The sequence below is a fragment of the Sus scrofa genome, chromosome Y (genome assembly GCF_000003025.6).
Source record: "Sus scrofa isolate TJ Tabasco breed Duroc chromosome Y, Sscrofa11.1, whole genome shotgun sequence".
In the NCBI taxonomy this organism is placed as follows: domain Eukaryota; kingdom Metazoa; phylum Chordata; class Mammalia; order Artiodactyla; family Suidae; genus Sus; species Sus scrofa.
This window is the reverse complement of record NC_010462.3, coordinates 2097874-2113981: the sequence shown is the minus strand read 5'-3', so window position 1 is coordinate 2113981 and position 16108 is coordinate 2097874. Positions and strand designations below refer to the sequence as shown.

The following is a 16108-nucleotide window of genomic DNA, read 5'->3' as shown; positions in this document are numbered from 1 at the left end:
AAAAAAAAAAAAAAAAAAAAAAGAAATAGACTTCTAGGAGTTCCCTTTGTGGCTCAGCGATTAACAAACCTGACTAGGATCCATGAAGATGTAGGGTTCAATCCCTGGCCTCGCTCAGTCGGTTAAGGATGCTGTGTTGCTGTGAGCTGTGGTGTAGGTCACAGATGTGGCTCAGATCCTGCGTTGCTGTGGCTGTGGTACAAGGCCGGCAGGTGTAGCTCCAATTTGACCCCTAGCCTGGGTACTTCCACATGCCACAGGTGCAGCTCTTAAAAAAAAAGAAAAAGAAATAGACTTCTACTTAACCTTAAATACAGAAGAAACACATAAACTATAATGTTGTTTTTTCTCCTGACACAGATGTTTATATTTGTAATTGAAAGATTAATCTGTCTTTAGATTACCCAAGAGGCTGACAAGAAGCTTAACTACTTTAAATAAATTTTTAAAAAGCACTCCGGGGTAATTATAAATAGACAGAAGGGGTAATCAGTCTTTCTGAACTTTTGTTAAGTTATGTAGATTCTGGATCTTTAATTAATTAATGGATATTCTATGATAATAATGCTATTTCTTTTGCTCTTCTGAGAATGAAGATATGAGAAGATGCAACCCCAAATCCATGATGACTTACATTTATTTTGTCTATTTTTACAACTCATTTATTCTATTATGTAAGCGGTTTCCTGCTTTTTTTATTTTGAGCCATTCATTTTTTTGTTGGGAGTGGAAAATTGGATTTTAATCTTTTAATTTGCCCTCTCTTCTATATGGATTGAGGAAGCTGACTTTTTTTAATAGTGATTTTTATTTTTTTCCATTAGAGCTAATTTACAGCATTCTCTCAATTTTCTCCTGCACAGCAAGGTGACCCAGTCACACATACATATATACATTCTTTGTTCTCACATGATCATGCTCCATCACAAGTGACCAGACATAGTTCTCAGTGCTGTACAGCAGGATCCCATTGCTTTTCCATTCCAAAGTCTATAGTTTTTCATCTATTAACCCCAAATTCCGTGACGCTGTTTTAACAATAATTTTTTTCTAGGAAAAATGCATGGCTTTCTAGGCTATTTTTCTTAACACTAAGTAGATGTTGAATACTAATAATAGCAAGGCTAGTAATTGTAGGTAAATCCCATTACTGGACTTTGATCAATTGGTGGATTTTGAGAAAAATAAATGATTATACTTTCCAAAAGAACCAATTGTAATATAATTGTTTATGGATTTTTAAGTCAATGCAAATTTTTTTGTCAATTTTTTTTGTGTGTGTGTTTTTAGGGCTGCACCTGCGGCATATGGAGGTTCTCAGACTAGGGGTCTAATTGGGGCGGTAGCCGCCGGCGTACGCCAGAGCCACAGCAATGCAGGATGCGAGCCATGTCTGCAAACTACACCACAGCTCACGGCAACACCCAATCCTTAACCCACTGAGTGAGGCCAGGGATCGAACCCACGTCTTCATGGATACTAGTCAGGTTCGTTACCACTGAGCCACAACAGGAACTCCTATTCCATATATTTTCCAAGTTACTTTACAACTATAGCCTTCACTAACCATGGTGGTCAGTTTATTTCATCTCAGGGTACATGCAATTTCGTAGGACATACTTAATCAGAATTTACTCTGTTCTGCATCAGTTTAAAAATCACGTTGGGGCATCTAATTGTGGGGTGCTCATTCCACAGCGATAGTGTGGTAGGTAAAGTTTTTAGGGTCCAGTTGTGTATTTTCTAGAAACCCTATGTCTTGGCCTTGTCACCAGAACCTTTTCAGTTCCATGTCTTTCACGGCAAGGAAGTAGGTCACTTCCCTAGCTGGTTTGGGGGTCTTTTTCTCCAGAGAAAGGAAAGTCCTTAATTCATTCAGTATTGTGTGAACTGGAACAAGCCCTGCATATCCTACATCGGAGTTCTTGGGGATGGCAGGCTGTTGCCTTTCTGTGTGGTTTTCTGTTGTCACTCACCTCCCTAAGTCCACTCCACATGTGTAATACCTACGAGGAGAATTCTGACAGAGGCTCTGGTGTCTCCTGTTTAAAGCGAGACTTAAGAGACACTCTACGAACAGACTATCAACCTGGACTTTATACCCAGTGAACAAAGAAGAGAGCCCATGTAACTGACCAAGAAGCTTCGTCATGAAAGCCCATTTTCGACTGTCAGCAGCAGGCATATTTTAAACTGGGGGCTCAGCCAGCAAGATCGGGAGCCATCATGCCATGTTCTTTTTCTTCATCCCTTGTGTGTCTCGGATCCCTGCACCTGCGAATGCGACGCTCATGTCTCAGGTGGTGAACACGCACTAAAAGGAAAGGAAATATTTAAGAGAGATGGTTGATGCCTTTGTGTAAGGGGCACTGAGTGTGAACGGAGGCAAGAGTCCACAGGTGTACCTTCCGTGGAGAAGGGCACGGGAGGGAACCAGCATCCTGGTAGAATCTGTATGCACTCTATTTGTTGGTATTTTTATAAACGATCCACCTAGGCATGTCTCTGTCAACAGCTGAAGGGGACAAGCAGTGGCAGTGTGTCTCCTGGGTGGAACTGTTTGCAGGGAGGTTACAAGCCATGCATTTTAACGTGCTGTGAGCAAGGTATGCAGGACTGGTGAGAACACAGCTTAGCTGCTGGGGATTCGTGCATCTTTGTGGCTACTTCTTCCCAGCAGAGTGAGGTTTGGCTGCAAATGTTCATACTTTCAATGGTTTTCCTCCTCCTAAAGCATTATTTATTGATTTATTTATTTTTTATTCTTTTCCATGATGGTTTATCACAGGATATTGAAGTTAGTCTCCTGTGCTCTCCCATAGGAGACTGAATTCCCTTCTCTGTGTAATAGTTTACATCTGCAACCCCCAAACTCCCAGTCCATCCCTCCCCCACCCACCTCCCCGTTGGCAACCCCAAGTCTATTCTCTATCTGAGAGTCTCTTTTTGTTTCAGAGATAAGTTCGTTTGGGTCATATTTTTCTCTTTATTTTTATTTATTTATTTTTTTGGCCGTGCCCATGGCATGTGGAAGTTCCTGGGCCAGGGATCCTTGAACCCCTAGGCCACAAGAGAACTCCATCATATTTTTAGATCCACGTGTAAGTGATATCATATGATATTTGTCTTTCTCTGTCTGACTGACTTCACTTAGTATGTTCATGTCTAGGTCCATCCATGTTGCTGCAAATGGCATTAATTCATTCTTTTTGATGGCTGAGTAATATTCCACTGTGTATATGGACCACATCTTATTCATCCATTGTCTATCAATGGATATTTAGGTTGCTTCCACGTCTTGGCTCTTGTTCTTGGCTAGGGCTGCAGTGAACATGGGGATGCATCTATCTTTTCCCTTTAGAATTTTCATCTTTCTTGGATATATATGATCATCTGTAGGTCCATCCATGTACCAGCAGATGACATGACTGAAAAGCACTTTAAATTGCCTAACCTCAAGCTAAATTTCTAGAATAATAATGTGCATGGGGGTCGTGTAACTCCCCAGTGACCCCTCTGAGGGTGGCTGTTGAAAGCTTGGTTCTGCTTTGAGGCTCTTGAAAGAGTACCACTGAACAAACCATCATGAGCAGAAAGAGAAAATTCACATACCTCCTTCCTGTGGCTCCTCAAGAGAGAGAAGATCTGGAGTGTGTGAGGTAGGAATCTAGGATGCCTGGAGGCTGGGCTGAGCATCAGCTGAAACCATAGTCCCTTAGGAAGCTAAAGAATACTTTCAAATTTCTGGATGAATTAACATCGATTCCCCCAGACCAGTTCTCAGGCTTTCAGCAGCCCCAAGTACCAAAACATAAGACACAGAAAATGAGACACCAGAAGGACCATAGCTGAGTCACACATTCTCTATTCTCTATGAGGACCACAAGATAATGGGTCAAAACTCACATGTCATCTAAGAGGATAACTCTTAGGCAAGAGGGAGCCCAACGCTCTAGAAATAAGGACATGAGTCATCACTAAATGCCTTTGAGTGAAGCAATGAGGGTCAGAACGGAAAATGCAAGTAGCTGGGTTTGGGAGAAAGGGAATCATTTGGGGAGGGGTTGTAAAAGGGATGCAGGCTTTTAAGCAAGTATATCTCAGGATGACAGTGGCTTCCAGCTGTTTGCCTCTGGGAAACAAGGAAAAGTTGATGCAAATGAAGGTGGTTTCCACAGCAGGAGAAATGAATCTGCTTGCCAAGACAAAGAAGCCTTGGTTGGAAAGAGAGTTCTTTTGCATCCCCACTTTGAACTTGACATTTGATGGCTAAATTCACCACTTCTTTCCAAATCCCTCTAAACACGTGAGGTTTGTAAGGTAACTTCCTTCTCGAGGAAGCACCCATAAAAGAAGAAAGCACATATGTAAAAACGTGCGCTGTGTCTGATGGATCCACACCCATATCAAATGCTCAGCTCACTGCGATGTAGCCGCATATGAAGACAGATGCAACACCATCCCTGCCATTGAGCAGGGCAGCAGAACATAAACTTGGGACGAAAGGTACCAACACGAAACCTGATATTTGACAATGGGGTAACATTGTCTTGATGGGTTTTCTTGCGCCCGTTGAATGAAAGACTAGAAGTGTTGCTGAAACTCAGCCTCTGTCTGCCAGTGCTAAACAGAAACACAGAGAGTTTTGGGTGAAGGAGGAAATAAAATAGCTTTTATGGCGTTGCCAGGCAAAGGGGGACACAGCTGGCTAAGACCTTAAAAACTGTGCCTCCCATTGGAAAGAACTAGGGAATTTTATAGTAAAAAGGTGAAAAGCAAGATTTCAGATAAGAATAAGGATTGGGGCAAACATGCGTTCTTCTTTCCTTAGGGGAATCTTAGTCATGGAAGCTGGTTGTCAGGATATCTTGGCCTGATCCTGGTGGGGGTCTCCTGGGTTATCGCCTAGAATTCCAGTCCTGGGGAAAAGGGTATATTGATCAGAGATGAGAACAAACTAGGGAAGTTCCTGAAAAACATCATGTGCTCGTCATCTTCAACCCACAGGCCATTGTGCTCAGGGTGCCTGATCTTGAGCTCACAGGTGATGTGTTTAGGGTACAGTAAAGCCAGGGAGAAGCCCAAGGAAGGGCTCCAAGCTGTTCAGTTTTAAAGTCCTCATGTCTACAAGAAGCATAAGGAATATAACTCTTCTCTTAGGTGTATAAGATGCCTACGTCACGACTGCCCATTGTGGCTCAGTGGTTAGTGAATCTGACTAGGATCCATGAGGACACAGGTTCGATTCTTGGCCTCACTCAGTGGGTTAAGGATCCGGCATTGCCGAGAGCTGGTGGTCACAGGCGCAGCTCAGATCCCGCATTGCTATGGATATAGGCTGGTGGCTATAGCTTTGACTAAAAAGAGAAAAAAGAAAAAATGCCTATGTCATTAAGTGTATCCCTTGAGAGGGAACCAGGATCTTGCCCCAAGGCTGCACTATTGTGTTTTGATGGCTCCTTCCTAGAATCTGCCTCTCCTCCCTTCCCTGACCAGCACCTGTCTGAACCTGCCCCTTGAAACTCAGGGAAAGCCATGGAGGCTGAAGGAGGCCCATTTCCCAAGAGCAAGAAATGGGGGACACAGAAAGCCTTTTGTGCCCAGGAGCCCCATAGGGCCCTCCTCGGTCACAGAAGCAGATGGCTTGTAAAAGGCTTTCCAACTGAAATTTTGTGATCCTCTGGGCCACATAAGGGAATATAACTCACCAGAGCTCAGAAGACCAGAAAGCAGTGATCGTGGGTTGGACCTCAAATCTATGTAGCATCTGGGTAAAGACAGGTGAGTGAGCTCATTTTGTGGGGGAGAACGTTAGCAGAAAATTCTGAAAGAACTGTTTCTTCATTTATTTGTGAGTTTCCCCAGTCTCAGTGCAACAGAGGATGTGCATGGAGAGGTCAGAGCAGTCAAGGATGACACAGGTGCATCAGCCATATTTCATGTGGCCTTGGATGACGTGTCAACAGGTTACTCCTTGATAGGCATAGCCAGGAAATGATGCAATGCCTTAAACAATTAGCGCCCACTCCTTCTGGAATAGGTAGCAATGTGCTATCATATGTGAAGTTAAAATCGTTTATAAGGAGTTCCCGTCATGGTGCAGTGGAAACGAATCCGACTAGGAACCACGAGGTTGAGGGTTCGATCCCTGGCCTCGCTCAGTGGGTTAAAGGATCTGGCATTGCCCTGAGCTGTGGCCATCCAGACATGGCTTGGACCTGGCATAGCTGTGGCTGTGGCTGGTAGCTGTAGCTCTGATTGGACTCCTAGCCTGGAAACCTCTTTATGCCACAGGTGCGGCCCTAAAAAGAAAAAAAAAAAAAAAGTCTATGAGCTTTAAAGGAGCCATACTACCTCTCACTAACAAGATACAAAACGATGTGCTAGAATTCTTCATATAGAGACAAGAAGTTTAGAAACATGTTAACAGTCCAGGGATACTTTGGGAAGAGGGGAGAGTATCAGCCCTCAGAAGAATTACAATAAGTAATGCATCCATGTATCAGCTAAAATTACACAAGTTCAAAAGCAACCAAGAAAACACAGGGAAGAGCTGTACCCACAAACCACAAGAACATAACAGAAAGACGGGGTGTGGCAGAACGGAGCAAACGGACAAAGTGTGCATTAGCCTCAGGGGATCAGATTTTAGTCCAGCTTGCTCTGCCCTGGGTGGAGGTATGGGGGAGGGGTCCAGAGAGGATTTAGGCGGAAAACGCAGTTTCCCTAATCCTGCATAGTTATCCATGTGTTAGGCACTAAAAGGTACCTGTTGCATCTCCAACCACTAACTACAAGGGATTTCTAGATGATCCTCCTTTTGCATGCATCACGCTCTTCTCAACAGAGACAAAAAAACTGAGTTCCGATTTCTCAGTGTCAGCTGTCAAAGTGATTCCTAGAGACTGAGGAATCTTCCTTCACCAGCCTCAGGGTGTCTCCAGCTCAGCACTCCTGGCCTTTGGGATCTGATACATCTTTGCTGTGATGGGCTGTCCTGGGCACCGTAGGATGTTTAGCTGCATCTCTGGCCTTTCCTCCTTCCCAGTCAGACAATGAAAAATGTCCCCAGACATTGTCAAAGTCCCCTGGGGGTGCCCCTTACCAGTGGTTCCCTCTTAGCCACTGAGCACAGCACATTCGGATGATCAAAAGAATGAATAAGCTATTTTTCTAGTAATGGTGGCTCTAAGGTTTAAATGCTAGGCTCCCCCCATTCCCACGACTTGATGAACATAGGGATAATTTTTTGGAAAGTCTAGACATTGCTTTTTTTTTTTTTTTTTTTTTTTGACTAGGTGGGCTTGGTTATGCAATGAAGGCCCTACCCTCTCCATCAATAATTTGGGACATAAAATTGCAAGAGACAGAGGATGTTTACAAGTTGCGGTTCCTTTTCCATGTAAACACCACTGTGCTCAGCAGTGCTAACTCTGGAATAATGGCTTTCTCCATCCTGTGAGATTTTTCAGAGAAAATTCCTTTCTAAGGTGGGTTAGGGACTCTGTTTGGGGGGGGTACAGGGCGGTGAGGCTTTCCCTTGGAGTCTCTTTCAGGCACTGTCTCAAACCCATGACACACCAGCCCAGGAATGCCATCCAGAGCCAAGAGGAGCCCTGTGCCTCTTCTCTTCCTGGCACCGAGAGCTCACAAAACCCGAGCAGGCGCGCCCGGATGGCATTCTGGGCTGTGGGAAAGCCGTGAATGGGCTCATTGAAGTGCATCCATGAAAATGAGGGCCCTTTGCAACTGGCAGGGCGTTCAAAGGATTCCAGAGGCCATTCTTGGCTGGGGGAGAAAGGAGGCCGTAAGAAATCTAAAAGCCTGAGGATCGCTCTGCTTAACAGGGAGACCAGGAAAGCTGCCCTCTCTCCTCCCCCATAAAACGAAGCTATTCAGGATCCTTCAAACGCCAGGCAGCGCAACAAATCACTTTGCCAAACGTGATCTTTGAAGCACAGGCGACTCAGTGCCTGAGAGCGAGTGCGTCCTTCTCTTTCTGCGCATCCACGGAAGATGCGCTGCCTCTCTGGGGATTTACTCAGGGGCTGCGTAAGCCACGCCTCCCACCCCCGCCCCCATGGGTAGGGATCCAAGCCAAGGTGATGTGCTTTGCCTACAGGCTGTGAAAATGCTTCTGGAACTTCCGGAATCAGGTTCATCTGTATAGTAGAGTGAATGAATGAGATTAAAAGGGTTTTGAGGAGTTCCCTGGTGGCTCAGGGGGGTAAGGATCTGGCCACTGCTATGGCTTGGGTCACTGATGTGGCCCAGGTTGGGGAACTCCGCATGCTGGAAGCGCGGCCAAAAAAAAAAAAAAAAAGAGTTTTGATTTAATCTTGAATGTGGAATTCCTTTGTCTTTTAGAGATAATGAGCTGTGTGGTGATCAGCCCAGGCCTCAGAAGAAGTAGATAAGGGGCAACCTCAGAGCCCTTCACCCACTGGACGCCACTGAGGTTTGTTAGGGTTTGTAAAAAGATGCAGGGTTGGGTGCCTGCAGCTTTTAGGGTTCTTATTGCCTCCTTTTCCTGGCCAAGAATGCCCCCTAGAATCCTTGGAATGCCCTTCTCCCCTCCCTGAAGCTGGATGAAAACATTGGGTTCCCCAGATAGACTCATGAACTATTCATCTCTCACCCCTTTCACCCCTGAGCCCTTCTTGAGCTTGACACGGGCAGTGTTCCCACAGTTCTGATTACAGCATACCACTGCCACCCTGCTGGGCACCCCGTCACCCCTGCTTCCTCCTGGAGTCTTAAATCTCACCACATGCTTGCACTGTGCACATACCAGTTCACCTGCCCTCTCCTTCGTGGAGAAGCTTGGAAATGTTTGGTGCTCATCAGCCCTTTCCTCTCCCGCCAGCAGGACAGGATCTCTGGAACAGGCACTACACCCCATTGTGATGTCCAGACGCCAGCTGGGTTTCCAGGGGCAACGGGGCTGCCCCAGTTCTGAGCCCAGGGGACCCCAGGAGGCAGATGTGCTCTGGGGCGTGAGATCCATTAAGTCCGCCTCAGGAAAGCTGCATCCTCCACACTGAAACCACACCGGCATTAGGACACTCCACCCAGCCTCTGGAAACACCCACCACTGCCTTCTTCTGGAAAGCACCTGCTCTAGTCCCTGGAGACTCGTATTAGGGCAGAATCCAACAGAAGAATTCCGTGGTCAGCAGAGAAAGGTGAGAAGAAGTATTACTTGTTAGGAATGTATGGCAGAGCCATGAATGTGACAGCCCGGGGTTCCATTTGATAATTATGTGAGCACCTGCCCCATGTAACCCAAACCTGCCAGGAGAGGGAAGTTGCAGCCCTGAACACAGATCCTCCTCCTCAGAAACATAAAGCAGGGAGTTTCCGTTGTGGCTCAGCTGGTTAAGGACTTGACATTATCTCTTTGAGGATGTGCGTTCCATCCCTGGCTGCTCCGCGGTTAAGGCTCCAGCATTGCCGCAAGCAGCAGCACAGGTTACACTTACAGATGCTGCTGGGATCCAGCGTTGCCATCCATGACTGTGCTGTAGACCCCAGCTGCAGCTCCAATGCAACCCCTAGCCTGGGAACTTTCATATGCCGCAGGTGCAGCCCGCAAAAAGAAAAAGGCAAAAACAGAAAGCAAAGAAACAATCCGACAAATGCAAAGGATTGGAATTCCGCGTAGCATTTCACTCTGGCAGTCTTTCACGCGTGTATCATTTGCATACGAGACAAAGTTATTTCGATGCCGAGTTTTGTTTTTGTTTGTTTGTCTTAAGAGAAAGACAGGTGAAAAATCAATCAGCACCTGCGGGATCAATACCTGTCTCTCTACGAGGCTGGTTGACCGATCAATACTCCAGATCATCTCCTAAATGTCAAGTGACCAGTTAATTTTCCCCAGCTGCCTTGATTTCAGGCTTGAGTGACACCCCCGCTTTGGGGCATCTTTCCACACACCTGTGCATCAGGAGAGCTTGGCCCCCACACGTGAAGCCCAGGTGACCCCTGTGGTCTCCCATCAGCCTGGGGTCTAGTGAAATTGGGCTGTGGCGAGGCAGTTTTTCCAGAAAGCCTGGAGTCATTCAGAGGGTCTGTCCTGCTAACTGGTGCCAAAAGATTAGATAAGCAAAGAAAGGCCCCTGGTGGCAAAGAGGGGCCAACAGTTGCCTTGTTTTGGATAGATGCCCTGCCCTCCACATCGGAGCCCTGCATAATTATTTAGACACTAAATGAATAAAAGGGTGTTTTAAGCAAAGCGAACAATGGCACCAAAAAAATTCCTCCTTTTGTTACTGGTGAGAATGGCTTCAAAATTATAAAGCAATGGAGTCACAAAGGGACAGAAAGGAAAACTACCACCACATTATTTTTAGATTGGACTCAATCTCTGTGTATTTAGTGAGATGCCAAAGTACATTTTTTTAAATGTTCCTGGGAGTTCCCGTTGTGGCTCTGTGGTTAACAAACCCGACTAGTATCCATGAAGATGCACATTCGATCCCTGGCCTCGCTCCGTGGGTTAAGGATCCGGTGTTACCGTGAGTTGCGGTGTAGGTCGAAGATGTGGCTTGCATCCCGCGTTGCTGTGGCTGTGGTGTAGGCTAGCAGCTACAGCTTCGATTCACCTCCTAGCCTGGGACCTTCCATATGCCACAGGTGCAGCCCTAGAAAAAAATAAAATGTTTCTGCTCAGGTACTATCTCTGTTTTCTATAGGCATCTGGACAATGCCTTGGAAAATAGAATGTACAAGAAGCCTTACGAAATAACTGATATATCTAGAATATCCTGGGGGTGGGGTCGGGATCTAGAATGGAAATATTTCAACCTTTATGTTCAATTACACACCATCATATCCTTTTTTGGGGGGGCCAGGGGGCGGCTGCCTGTGGCATGCGGAAATTCCCAGGCCAGGGATCAAACCACACCACAGCTGCAATCCAAGTTTTTGCGGTGACAATGCTGGATCCTTAACCTGCTGTGCCAGAAAGGGACTCCATATCCACTCGTATCTTAACAGGCTCATTAGTCATCATTAAAGATTAAAAATTGTTAAAAATAAAATATGTAGATAAATATAGAGAGGATAAAAAGTTGGCTGCATTGCACGCTGTTTATTGATGAGAAAGGTTGGTAAAAGGGACTTTTGAAATGAGGACCAGTGAGTATAAATAAAATCATGGTGGACATTGCCCTGGGTTGTGCCTGATTCCTGCGTGTGTATGTGTGTGTGTGTGTGTGTATGTAGGGGAACTGTCTCTTCCCCAAAGGGAATGTTAGTCGAAAGAGAGTCACCACGACAACAATGAAAATGAGCGGGAAAGAGCAGACTAAGAACGTTTCAAGGGAGGTGACAAAATAAAATATATAAATCTTTTCTGTTGACTTATATCTGTTTCTATGACACTTCTCAGCCCCATCTCAGCATCCATGGAGCAGGTGCATCTGAGCACAAGCCTGGTGGACCAGCCGACAAGCCTAAGACAAGGGCACAGGTGAGTGGGAGCTGCTCCCAACAGGTGGAGACACAGGTGCCGAGCAGACTAGGCAGGGAGGCGAGGCCACATCTGTGGAACTCTAAGTGGACCCCTGTGGCTGTGTGCACCTTGCACGTGTGACATACACTGACAGACACACACTCTGTAATTCTCAGGAGACCGTACATCCAGGCAGGGATCTTTCCCTCCTTCAGCTCCCCAGCCTCCCATGAAAATGGCCCTCTCAACCTGCAGGACTAGCAAGACATGAGGATACAGGCTGGATTGAAGAGCAAGCCCATCAAACACAGTGGACATGCAGGGGTGTCCTTCTGCCCTTCCTGGCCTGTGCCCTTGAGCGTTGGGGTGTTTGGGTCTTAAGAAGCCCGCCGTACATACATAGAAACGATGCAATTTAGAGACATCTTTATACCGGGGATGAGACTCATAGGTTCTGCTGATGGGTGATTGTTTTTCTTTTTAAATTATGGTTGATTTACAATGTTGTGTTCATTTCTGCTGTACAGCAAAGTGATTCAGTTACATGCATGTCTGTATTCTTTTCATTGCACTTTATCACAGGATATTGAACATAGCTCCCTGTGCATGCATGCATGTCTGTATTCTTTTCATTACACTTTACCACCGGATATTGAGTATAGCTCCCTGTGCTCTTCAGTAGGACCCTGTTATGTATCCGTCCTATACACAGTAGTTTGCACCTGCTAATCCCAAACTCCCAGTCCATCCCCCTGGGCAACCACAAGTCTGCGCTCCTTGCTTGTGAGTCTGTTTCTGTTTTACGAGTAAGTTTATCTGTGTCGTACCTTCGATGCCACATATAAGTGATATCATATGGTATTTGTCTTTCTCTTTCTCAGTTCACTCAGTATGATCATTTCTAGGTTCAGGTGTGTTGATGCAAATGGCCTGATTGCATGATTTCATTCTATTCTATGGCTGAGTCATTTTCCATTGTGCATATGGACCACATCACCTTTATCCATTCCTCTGTCGATGGACATTTAGGTTGTTTCCATGTCTTGGCGATTGTGAATAGTGCTGCTGTGAACACTGGGGGATATGTCTTTTCCCATCACTCCATGAATCAAATCCAGTTGACAAGCTCTCGTGCATACCTTGTTGGAGGTTCTTGCTGGGCAGGGTCTGTGGGTTCTGCTTTTTCATATCCCCTACTGTCTGCAAAGCCTTCCACAAGTCCTGCCTTGGGTATTATATGGAAAACCCTGAGCTGTTATTTTTAATAGCGTTTCAAAGACTTGAGTGGACGACAGACTTCTCGAGCCTTGAGGGGGGCAGGTAGCTTTCATTGTGGGATGGGATTCCTTCTTTTGTGGGATGGGAGTGCCCTGAGAGTTCACAAGGTGAGGGAGAAAATATAGGGGAGGCGCTGTAGGGATGAAAAGTGGGGTGACGGTCCTGGAAGTAATTATACCAGACACCTCTGGGTAAAAGACAGTCCTCTGGATAGACACAAGCCAGAGATGAGTGAGTTGCAAAGCCTGAGACCCAGCAACGTGGATGGTGTAACGCCCAGAGTGAGGGTAGGAGAAGACCATTGTGGCAGGTTGGTCCACTTGGGCAGAGAGAACATTTATCATTCCTCTGCCTTTGCTTCTCCTCAGCTCTCAAGGATGGGGAGGGGGTGACGCCCTCCCATGCTGGGGAGGGCCCCCTGATTCCCATGCTCGTCTCTTCTGGAAATACCTCCCCCAGACACACCTAGAGTGAACGTTTAGCCAGGTACCTGGGCACCTGTGGTCCCCTCATGTTGACCCATCAAATTATCCATCCCAGCATCCAGTCTCTGCCTGGGTGGTTTGGACTGAACTGAGCTGGGACCACACTTCCCAACACCCTTTTCTTTCTGTTTTCAGACCCCATTCAGTTCCCATCATTCTACCACGAAGGCTTTCCTATCCGTCAGTGTATTCCATATCCATCCCTGCCTTTTATTCTGAAGACACTTGCCCAAGCTTAAACAAAGCAATTATTTAACTTTATTTTTGTTTATGAAAGTCTAGTTGATTTGCAATATTGGGCCAGTTTCTGCTGTACAGCAAAGGGACGAAGTTAAATGTTTAGAGCCACGATCCCATCTTTCCAACATCCCCTTTATACGTGGGAAAACACATGTAGGGGCATGGATAGGAACAGATGAAGAGAATTTGGTCTTCTCCTATAGATGCTTCCTTCTTCCTGTTACACCTTGGCGCCCTAAGATCGTGTGTTACATTTATTTAGAGCACAGTGTTACAATGTAGCATATGCGCTGAGGAAATAACCACTGGAGAAACGATTCGTTCAGATCCCAGGGCTGTTTCACATTCAGCGAAACAGCCAGTTCTCGGCAAATGAGGAAACAAGGATGTCCTCGATGTTGGACCTTCCTGTCGGCTGTGTTCACACTGTGTTCACACAGATTTCACATCAGCCTGGCCAAATGCATTACCTGGACGCTATGGATGCCATTTGCCAAACATATGTGCCTTCTCTGGACGGGGGTTTCTTCTTTAATTCCTCTTGTGACTGCCTGCGGGCGCTCTTTCTGGGGATGACAGGGTTGGGCTAGAGAAGATGTTTTAGCAACAGACATAGGAGAATGTTTGAAAATTGGAGCACCCAGAGCAGAAGGAAATGTCTCCATGAGCCCCTTTGTGGAACACGCAGCAATGCTTTGCAGCCCACAGGAGTTCAAGAGCTTCTGAGCAATTAGAAATCGCCTTCCCCTAACCCATCATCTTTCTTAGAAACTTATTAGGGTGATACCTTAATAAGAATTGTGTAAATGGTATTATTGTTTCCTCCAAATGACTGACTCCTGTGTAACGAAAACGCTTCACTAGGAATGATTTAAGAGAGAAATTACCTCTGGAGCAGAACACAAGTGAAATTCTTTCTGTCACCAAGTGTATAGACTCTAAAGAAAAAGCACATTCATGTATCTGGAGGCTGCCTTTGTAATCATTCACCGATACTGGCCCTCCTGTATAAATGCTCAAAATAATATGTGACCTGGGTGTAATATTCATCCCACTCCTGGGGTTGGGGAGGGGGGTGGTCTGAGGGCAATACTTTTTTTTAACTTTATTTTCTATTAGGGTATAGTTGATTTACAGTGTTGAGTCCATTTCTGCTGTACAGCAAAGTGATCCATTCCGTTTCTTATATTATCTTCCATCCTGGTCTCTCCCAAGAGACTGGATAGAGTTCCCTGTGCTGGACAGCAGGACCTCATTGCTTATCCATTCTCTGTGTCATGGTTTGCATGTACTCACCCCACACTCCCCGTCCATCCCACTTCCTCCCCCTCCCCCTTGGCAGCCACAAGTCTGTTCTTTACCTCTGTGAGTCTGTTTCTGTTCTGCAGAGAGGTTCACCTGTGCCGTATTTTAAATTCCACAGAGCAGTGGTTTCATATAGTCATCTCTCTCAGACTTACTCTACTTGGCATGAGAATCTCCAAGTGCATCCATGTTGCTGCAAATGCCATTATTTTATTCTCAAGTAGAGATTTTAATAGTAGTCACAGCATTACTCCTCAGTGTCACGGAAGTCCACGGGTTCCAGCTTATGGAATAGTTTCACATGCATGACCTTGTTTGATTCAACTGCATTTCCCTGCTTCCCAGCTACCAATCTGCATGCTCTTCCATTGGGAGTTTTGAGGGAGGCACCCGTTGGATTGAAGTTGCTGGGAACAGAATCATCTTTGCTCTGAGATGTTCATAAAAGGAATGTGGTGTGTGGGATCAGCTGGCACATGCATGATGGCAGAGCAGCTCTGTACACTGTCTTTTGGACATTGTCCTGGACACAACAGGACTTAAAGGGAAAAACAGCAGGCAGTACGCAATACCATGTGATCTTCAGAAGGACTTTTCCAGGCAAAGAACGTGTGGCCAGGTTCCCATCATGAACTTGCATTTGATCATCTGCCGAGCAGCAGATTTTAGCAATTGTTGAACAGGCACATTTTGTTTTTGTGGTAGTTTTTTTTTTTGTTTGTTTATTGTTGTTGTTTTGCTCCTTAGGGTTGTACCCGTGGCATATGGAAGTCCCCAGGCTGGGGGGTCAAGTTGGAGCTGCAGCTGCCAGCCCCCACCACAGCCACAGCCACGGCCACTTGGGATCTCAGCCACATCTGCAACCTACCCCACAGCTCACGGCAATGCTGGATCCTTAACCCACTGAGCAAGGTCAGGGATCGAACCCACATTCTCATGGATACTAACTGGATTCATTTCCCCTGCGCCACAAGGGGAACTCCCTGAACAGGTGCCTTTTGTATCACAGACACTTGCGTGCAGTTTTTGGAAGCCCCATGCAAAGCAAGCCCAAACTCATCTTGCCAAAATCATCCTTCTGTGTGAGACCATCAGCATCGTCAAATTAAGTATTGTGTATCAAAGAAAAAAAAAGTAGGCTAGGGAACACTTGTCCTGCTCAATCTCGTCATTGATGTTATGGACAAAAATAATGGATGTGATGTCCAATGTCATCTCATCAAAGATACAAGAAATCGATCAATATCGTGGCAGAAGAGGCGTGACTGGCTTCTTGAGGATGAAGGTGGAGCAGGTTGTAAACCTGAGGTCAGGAGATCCAGCTCTTCAGCTTCTTTGCTGA

General features: G+C 45.9%; 1 long non-coding RNA gene across 1 annotated transcript in view; it reads left to right on the top strand.

Annotated features, from left to right (window-relative positions):
• The window catches only part of LOC110257919, a 23424-nt gene extending 7963 nt beyond the window's left edge, over window positions 1–15461 (top strand). The window contains exons 2-4 of the long non-coding RNA XR_002340926.1: window positions 8368–8458; window positions 8870–9185; window positions 11396–15461. This is a non-coding gene — a long non-coding RNA (uncharacterized LOC110257919). The remainder of the gene's footprint in view (window positions 1–8367; window positions 8459–8869; window positions 9186–11395) is intronic.